We start from the raw sequence: 9,405 nt of genomic DNA, 5'->3' as shown, positions 1-9,405 counted from the left end.
CATTATGACTTGAAGAAAAGCATTACTTGATAGTTTTACTCAATATGTGAAAATTAATATTCCCTCAGTGTTTGATGTACCTCCAGAGAAGCAGAACAGAGTTGAAGAGCAAGGATCAGATTGGACAACAGCCATTTCAGAAAGAAGAATAGAAAAATAATATATATTATTATATATACAGTATATTATTTTTCTATTCTTTTTGAAATGAAGGAACAATAATATTGACTATGCCTTTTCTCAGGACTCAGAACTTCCTAGAAAAATACTCTGATATACTTAAAATTTTGAAATGCAATTATAGGTAAGAAGATGTAGAAATAAAATTGGCCCTTTTTGGGTTATCTAAACATAATTTTGGAGTCTAATATATCCTCTGGGATCTAAAGAGTCATTAAGAAACCATTTATCTACAAGAAATATCATCAAGAAAGCACTAAATCCAGATGGTTATAAACTTTTATTTTAGGAAATATTCAGTGATAAAGCATATCCAATTTTAAATGAGAGTTGCAAATAACAGTAAAACTATTTCATCTTAATTTAGTAAACACTTTCCTTCTTGAAACTGAAGTAAAAACTCCAAGATATAAATTTCCCCAAACTCACTTTATAGTGTAACATGAATGCAGTAAACTTTACAAAAAATATGAGACTTAAAAAAAAAATCTAAAATAAACAAGAATTGTGCAAAATGAGAAGGCCTATTTTGGCCCATTCCCCTCCCCTTGCATTGGATAAGAGTATGTGTCCAAGAATATAAGAAAATGTATCTACTTGAGAGATACAGATAATATGAATAATACTGATGGTTTTGTGGAATAATCTGTCTGAATACATAGGTCTGGAAGACAGTAGCTTAGCACTCAAAATATCTTTGCCATGATAAGGAAAACTTTCTAGTCATATGATTTTGATAGTTTCTTAAAGCAGCTGACATAGTTTATTCTTAGGAACTTTTCATTTTACCTAGAAAACTCTAGTTATTTTTGCCACCCTGCATCCACTTCTCCTTCCTTCTGATAATGATCCATAGTAACCTCCCCTCCCCTATTCTCATCCCATGGGCTTCAAGACAACTGACATCACCTCTGGGCTTTAAGGGAGGAGTGAGTGAACAAGACTAAGAAAATAGCAAATTCCAACGACTTGATTACAGTGACTGGTTCAGGGATGGACACTTGATCCACATCCAGCCAACCAGGGCCATGGAAAGTCAATTCTGGAACTATTGTTTGTGGTCTCCAGGAAGCAGTTTTCTCTCATTGTATCCTCCTGGTATAAACTGAGAATAAAGATGTGCATGAAATTAGTCTACCCTAAGTTGTTCAGGTATCTGAGCCAATGTAGTTTTTTTTTAATTCAATTTAGGAGTTTGAATTGGATTTTCTATTGAGTACAGCAGACAGAGCTCTTATTGATACATTTTACTGCTACCAAACCAAACTTGGGTCTGCTCATCCATGCACAGTAAAGCCAGTCTACTGACAGTAAAGCCAGTCTACTGACATCAAGTCGTGGTGAAGGAAAGTGTAGTGTTTTTTTGCAGGGCGCCAAGTAAGGAGTCCAGGCAGCTAGTGCTTAAAAGACCCAAACTCCTTGATGGCTCTCAGGGAAAGGTTTTTAAAGACAGGGTGAGGGAGTGGAGTTGTGGGGTGCATGATCAGCTCGTGAACATTCTTCTGATGTGCTGCTGATGAGGTAATTGGGAGTCAACAACATTAACCTTCTGCTTCCAACCCGTCTGGGGTCTATGTGCTTTTGGGCAGCATACAGTTAACATTTTCCACCTGGTGGGGGTTTCATTATCTGCAAAACAGCTCAAAGGATATGGTTCAGAATATTTTCTATAGCCCTTGAGGAGGAACTAAATGTTCTTGACTTTGTTTAATGGCTAAACTATTATTATTTTGTCTTGCTTGACTGTTTTTCTTCTGCATTTTCTTACTTCTCTGATTAAATTTATTCTTTGGAACTCAGGGAAAGCCTAAGAGGCTAAATTTTTTTTTCTTTTTTTACAACTAAGAGGCAGGTGGAGGACATGGCTAGGGGCCAGGGTGTCTGTCCCGGGAAGGCCTCATAGGGTCCTGCTCGATTACATCATGAGAATGGAAATCAACTGGGGAGCTTGTTAAAATTACAGATTTTGAGATCCCATCCCAGACCAATTGAATCAATATCTCTAGAATTGGAGCCTAGGGTTTGGTATTTTAACAAGAGTTCCAGGTGGATTTTATAATGGCTAAATTTTGAGGAGCACTCAAGGAATTCTTTAGGACTAGTAGTTGAATGTTATTCAATTTGGTGATAAAAAGCACATATTTTAGAGCTGACAGAGTGGGTTCGAGGTCCAGCTATGCACTGATTAACCATGTGACTTATGGCAAAGTATATCCTTACCCTAGTTTCAAATTTCTCATCAATAAATAGCAGTAATAGTGTTTCACACATGAGAGTGTTGTTTTAAGTAGTAAATGAGATAATGTATCCAAGGTTCTTAACACAGCATGAATGTTATACATGATGCATGTTAATACATCATGAGTGTTTAATTTCATTAGTGTTTATTGTATTATTGAATTCATTATCAGAGTAAGGCAAACTCTTGTGAAACACTGGGAAAACAGCTCAGATTTGGAAAACTTGAGTCCCACTTTCACTATTGAAAGTGAATCAGTTAGAACTGAACAATGGGCTATACCCAACATTGATAAATATATTAATTTTTAGCAAATAGTTGGCTCTTGACTTCCTATGGTACTTTATTTTTCATAGTTGATGCAACGTAAAAATTATTTAAATTTATTCATTTATTTAATAAATTCATTCATTCATTTGTTCAGTCAGTCAGTCAGTTTGACCTCCATGTGCAAAGTCATATCAAAAGGCATTGGTCTAAAAAGCAGATGTGAAAAGGCTAAAAATTTAGTCTGAAAGGAATCACCTTTCATACCACTGGTTCCAAGGAGGGTCCCAATTTGACCCAAGAGAATCCAGAGGAAGAAGAAATCTTGTTACTTGCTGTAAAGTCTGACCTAGGAGGTCTTCCCTGTCACTTAGCTGGAAAAATGTGTGAGGAGAATCCCAGGATAAAGTGTGATTTAACATTACCATATAGCAGGGTAAGCACTATATTATAAGAGCTGGGCACAGAATTCCTTCTATAGAGGGAATGGTCTTTAGGGAGAAAGAGACTTAATTAACTGCTTGGGTTAGAGGTAAGAGCCTAGAGCTCCATCAGCAATAAGCTGAACAACTAAAGAGTTGATGATGCTTCCCTGAGGGAAAAAATGAGATAGATTTGTACCTTCGCACCTGGAAGTAAGTAGTAGAACAGGATAGAGACAAGGAGGGGAAGGGAAAGGTAGGGGAGTCCGAGAGATAGTGTAAGGACATGGTTTCAGAGTCAGTGGGTCTTTCCTTCTGATAAAATGGCTACAGAACATTTTTAAATTGGAACATTCACATCGCTACAATTAATGTTAAACCCATTTAGGCCTTCTCTCTCCTTCCTGTCTTCAATTCAGTCTCAAGTGATGTCTGCCACTTATACTTTTTTATTTGTTTTTAATGAGAAAATGGTTGAGTCAAGGAGATACCCAACAGAATCTGACTGCTCACAAACTAGAACTTGAGGCAATATTTCCAGCTCCACCCATCTGGAAGTTCACAGAAATCTTAGGAAGGGCCTTGGATCCTAATCGGGTGTGGAATTTCCAGTAAAATCCCCTACAGACCCTCCCCTTGCTTATATTTTAGGTCTTAAAGGATGGGTAGGTCACAGTTTTCTGGGCACAGATATTGATAATGCACACCACTGTAGCTTTGTAAGCTAGGAAGTAGCACTTTATAACTTATAAAATGTGTCTGTATATGGTATCTGATTCAATCCACATAAGAAATCTGTGAGGTGGGCAAGCTAGATATTATTATCCTTGTGTTACAGATGAAAATAAATTGAAACAAAATAAACTCAAACTCAAAGAAGTTAGGCATATGTTCAAGGTCCAGTGGCTGGTAACTCTAAAGACTATTTTGTTTTTTTTTCTTTTTTTATTGTGTTAAATGAAATAAACATAACATAAAATTTACCATCTTAACCATTTTAAGGGTATAATTCAGTGGTATTAAATACTTTCACTTTGTTTTGCAGCCATCACCACCTTCTATCTCCATAACTCTTTTCATCTTGTAAAACTGAAACTCTATAACCATTAAACAGTAGCTCCCCATACTCCTCTCCCCGCAGCACCTTTCTGTCTCTGTAATTTTGGCTACTCTAAATAACTCATATAGGTGGAATCATACAGTATCTGTCTTTTTGTGGCTGGTTTATTTTATTTAGCAGAATATCTTCAAGGTTCATCTTCACTTTAGGATATGTCAGAATTTTCTTCCTTTTTAAGGCTGAGTAATATTCCATTGTGTGTAATACTAAATTTTGCTTATCCATTCATCTGTCAATGGATATGTGGGTTGCTTCCACATTTTAGCTGTTGTGAATAATACTGCTATGAGCATGGGTGTACAAATATGTTTTTAAGACTGTGCTTTCAATTTAAAGATTAATTCTTTTGACTAGGAGCTGGATCATTCCATGTTCATTCTCCCAGTTGTCAAACCTTGAGGGTCCATTAAAAAAACCCTCCACAATTGTGATCTGATCTGCTAGACAATAGGCAAGGACTCTTATCTACCAGTCATACCTTTATACACTTGAACCCAACTTGTCTGTGCAGTAATGTTGAAACTTTTTTTTTTTTAAGATGTTGGGGGTAGGAGTTTACTAATTAATTTATTTATTTTTGCTGTGTTGGGTCTTCGTTTCTGTGCAAGGACTTTCTCTAGTTGCAGCAAGCGGGGGCCACTCTTCATCGCGGTGCACGGGCCTCTCTTGTTGTGGAGCACAGGCTCCAGACACGCAGGCTCAGTAGTTGTGGCTCACGGGCCTAGTTGCTCTGTGGCACGTGGGATCCTCCCAGACCAGGGCTCGAACCCGTGTCCCCTGCATTAGCAGGCAGATTCTCAACCACTGCGCCACCAGGGAAGCCCACATTGAAACTTTTGACTCCATCTCCTTATCTCCACCAAGATATCTCCTCCAATCTCTTTGGATTCGGCTTTTATCTCCTTTCTCATTGCATTTTAGACTTCATGGTCTTGGTGGAGTTTTACTCAGTCTTGGCCTTCTGCCTCTTTTTTTGTAAGGACATTTGTGATTGCATTTAGAGCCCATCCAAATAATCCAAGATAATCTCCCAATCTCAAAATCCTTAACTTAATCACATCAGCAAAGACCCTTTTTCTGTTCCAAATAAGGTAAAATGTGCAGGTTCCAGGTTAGGACCTGATATCTTTGGGCACTATTATTCAGCCTATTATACCCTTTCCGCTTGAATGAAGATACTGCATGTCCTCCTGCTTTTAGTCCTGGAGAGTCGCATTTCCTGCTCCAAACCAGGGCAACCCTCACACTTATGCACCACTCTCTGGAGTGTTTGATTACTGTTCCTAGCCTACAGGTCTTTTCCTTTAACCACACTGCTATTTACTCTGAACATTTATTGCACAGGTGAATCTGACTTGGAAATCACCAGGTTTCTTAGTAGAATCATTGTGAGTGACTTGAGAGTTTCCTTTTTAAACATGTACAGTCCAGGTACACTTCCAATCGCTTCCCCATTCTTCTGCTCTTTTTTATAGTATAACTTCTTCAAAGAGTTATTGCATATGTACTATATTTATTTCATAACTTCTTATTCCATCTTTTTTTATTTTTTTATTTTTTGCGGTACACGGGCCTCTCACTGTGGTGGCCTCTCCCATTGTGGAGCACAGGCTCCGGACGCGCAGGCTCAGTGGCTATGTCTCACGGGCCCAGCCACTCCGCAGCATGTGGGATCCTCCCGGACCGGGGCACGAACCCACGTCCCCTGCATTGGCAGGCAGACTCCCAACCACTGCGCCACCAGGGAAGCCCCTTCCTATTCCATCTTTGATCTGTAATAATCTGGTTTCCAGCCCCACTCCTTCACTGAAACTGCTCTTGCTTTGGTCACTAATAACTGGTATGACCATATAAACTATCATCCAAATGAGGTTATTTTGAAAGTGAAAGTAGATTCTACACTAAGCTAACTACTACTCTGCATACTAACTACATGAGGACATGATGTATAAAACAGGACAGTCCCCAGAAAACTAGAGGGCATGGTTATCCTGTCAATGGTAACCTTGAAAAATTCAGTATTCACTATTTTATCTTTGTCTTACCAGCATCTTACCAGCTTTTAAGCACAGATAATTTTCCCTCCTTTTCCAATGTTTTTTCTCTTTTCTTCTCCCATACCAATGGGGTTTTTTTTTGTTTTGTGTTGGTTTCCTGTTACTTTCCTCTAACAGGAAACTCCTGCTTTTTCCTGTTATTGGCCACTCTTTTTATGCCTGCTCATCTGCTTGCTCCTTCTCTACCCAGTATCTGTATCTTGGACTCTCTTGAGGCTCAGTTTAGCCCCATCTCTTTCCACCAAGTCTCCTGTGACTTTAGGTATCATCCATTTGCTGGCAATTTCTAAATTTATGTCTCCAGACCAGACTTTTCTTCTGTGTTCCAGATTCAAATATTCAGCTGCATTTTGTTGTCTCCTCTGGGTTATCACACAGGCTCTTTAAAAAGCATTCTCATTTTTCCTATACATACCCATACCCAAAACTGTTTCTCTCTCAGTCTGTTATATCACAGAAAATGTTACTACCAGCTTAAAGGCTGTTCAACTCAGAAACTCACCCCATCCAGTGTATCTGCAATTATGCTTCTTTTTACCTCGAAAACTCATTTCAAGTGTACCCACTTTATTTTCATTTGTTTACCGCCACCGAATCACACTTTTCCTGCAGCTCTTTTTCACTTTTGCTACTTGGAATTCATTCTCTACACAGTAGCCAGATTGATATGTTAATAGACACACACATGCATAACTGATATACTATTTTTGTAAATATTAAATTAACAAAATTTCTCTTCACTTTAATTCTTGTTGCCCTGTGGCTTCATAAGAATTGACTCAGTGGTTTCAGTGTCTAAAGGGAAATGAAGATACTAATAAATATGCACATAGTGAAAATTTCTAAGATATGACCTGAAGATTTTAACCAGAACAGAAAAGGAAGCATAAAGTTTGTATTGGACAAGACATGGTACCTCAGTGGACAGGGATATGCAAGGAGAAACGAAAATATTAACAGGTCATCTCTAATTTCCCTGACACACCTCTATAGGGTAAAACCCTAGGACAAGGAGGCAAGAGTTGATAGAAGCCCTAGGCAGGGAGGGAGGGAGGGAAGCCAAAACCAGAAGACTCTTAGACTCTTGTCCATTGTGGCCTATAGAATTCTTGGAAAGGAATATCTCAGAAGGCTGGGTATTGCTATGGAGGAAAATGGTGTCTTGATAATGCTAGGCAGAGAGAATACTGGTGGCAAAATCTGCATATAAAGTAAGGAATCAGTTATTCCAGCATACTGTCAGTGGGGCATTTGGGAGAAATCTGAGTTGAGAGTCACTGAGTCTGCCATACAATTATCATAGCCAGGGGAAATGTAACTCTCAAATAGAAGTTGCATAGTGGACAGCCTACTTGAGGTCCAGATGCAAGACAAAGCTGAGACTCAGATGTAATAGTGACAGAAAGAGTTTAGATTGGGCCAATTCAGGGAGGGGAATTATGGGATCCTACTGTGCTGAGAGAAAAATTCTCAATGTCTTCAGATGCAAATCTTGTCAGTTAAGGCCAACAGAGTTCCCAGCAATGAGGGGGAATAAAGGCTGACTTGGAAGTGGTGAGGATCCACATTAGTCCAGCACACTGAGAGAACATACATGCTTCCCCGGAAGCCATCTTGAAAATGGCTTCCCCGGAAGCCATCTTGAAATTGGCAAAGGTAGGGCTTTTGTGAGGAGAAATGTAGATGTGACAGGGAGTTAAAACTTTGAATTTCATGACTATCCGAGAAAAACTTAGCTAAACTGAAGGAGGCAGCTTTAAATGAAAAAGAAATAACAGATTCCTTTCATTGACAAGATTGAGATTTGTGTCTTTACTCAGCAAGAATTGGGGATGATGAGAAAAATAAGAGTAATCATAGACAGTAAACAGTGCTATGTGACTTTGCACGTCTGAGGTAGCGTGTACAGCTTTTAAAAATCTTGGTACACTTAAATTAGATCTTAGCTCTCTTTTTTTTATGTCCCCAAACGGTTCCTATTTCCTTTGGAATCTACACTTGGTAGCATGCATGGCACAATGCAACATGATCTGGCCCAACTTCACTCCCTAACTTCTTCATTCTATTCTTTCCTCTTGCTCAGTGACATGCAACTGCACTAATTATCCATTACTCTCTCCCAGCCTGGGGCTTGCTCAGTTTTTCCCTCCATCTGGAATGTTCTATGTTCTCAATATTCACTTGGATTACTCCTTTGTATCCTTTGGTTTCAGCTTAAATGTCACCTCATTGAAGAAGTCTTTCCCTATCTAAGCTGTCTCCATTCCCCATCAATATTATGACTAATCTATAAAGATATGTCTATGTCACAGTCTTAGTTTATAGCACTCATTACGATTATAATTATTGCACCAATCTTTGTCTCCACAAGCAAATTATAAACTCCTTGAAGATGGAGATCACATTCATATTGATCACTGTTGTTTTTCTGGTACTAGTTCAGTCATTGGTACATGGTTAGTATTCAACAGACATTTGTGAATAAAAGAATAAAACTTTATATTCAGCGGTTCCATATTAGTAACAATTAAATATCTTAATCACTATTACATAACTTTCATTGATTTTCTAAATGTACTTCCTACTTTTTTCCCCATAAACTCCAAAAGAAAACCCACCCTGAAATATTAGTTCCATTTTTGTCTTATAAATTCTTACCTTTGTATCTTTTTGTTCATATAATAACTTCTTTTATCTGAATAGCCCTTTTCTATCTCTAAAGATTTTGATCTTATTATTTAAAGCTCTTTCCACATACCATATTCCCTATGAGGCTTCTATGAACCTTAGTTTGATACTCTGTATTCTGTTGGAATTCTGTCTTTATCTGTCTAAAGGGATCTAACTTTCTTACTTGAACTCTAATCACATATAGATATACACATTTTTTTTCCTGTTAGTGAAAGATATATAGATTTATCCTTTGGCTTGCTGGTACCCTTAGCATTATGCCTTACAAGTGAATAAAAGGCACTAAATAAATACTGGTTATTTATATTAAGAAAAGGAAAAATATTTTATAATACCATCCATTTGAAAACTTTTTTCTACATCTACATGCATACAACAAATTATACCTATAACATTAGAACCACACCCAAATGACAAATTGTTTAAATT

Source organism: Mesoplodon densirostris, chromosome 15 (assembly GCF_025265405.1).
Source record: "Mesoplodon densirostris isolate mMesDen1 chromosome 15, mMesDen1 primary haplotype, whole genome shotgun sequence".
Classification (NCBI taxonomy): Eukaryota; Metazoa; Chordata; class Mammalia; order Artiodactyla; family Ziphiidae; genus Mesoplodon; species Mesoplodon densirostris.
This window is presented reverse-complemented; position numbering follows the sequence as displayed.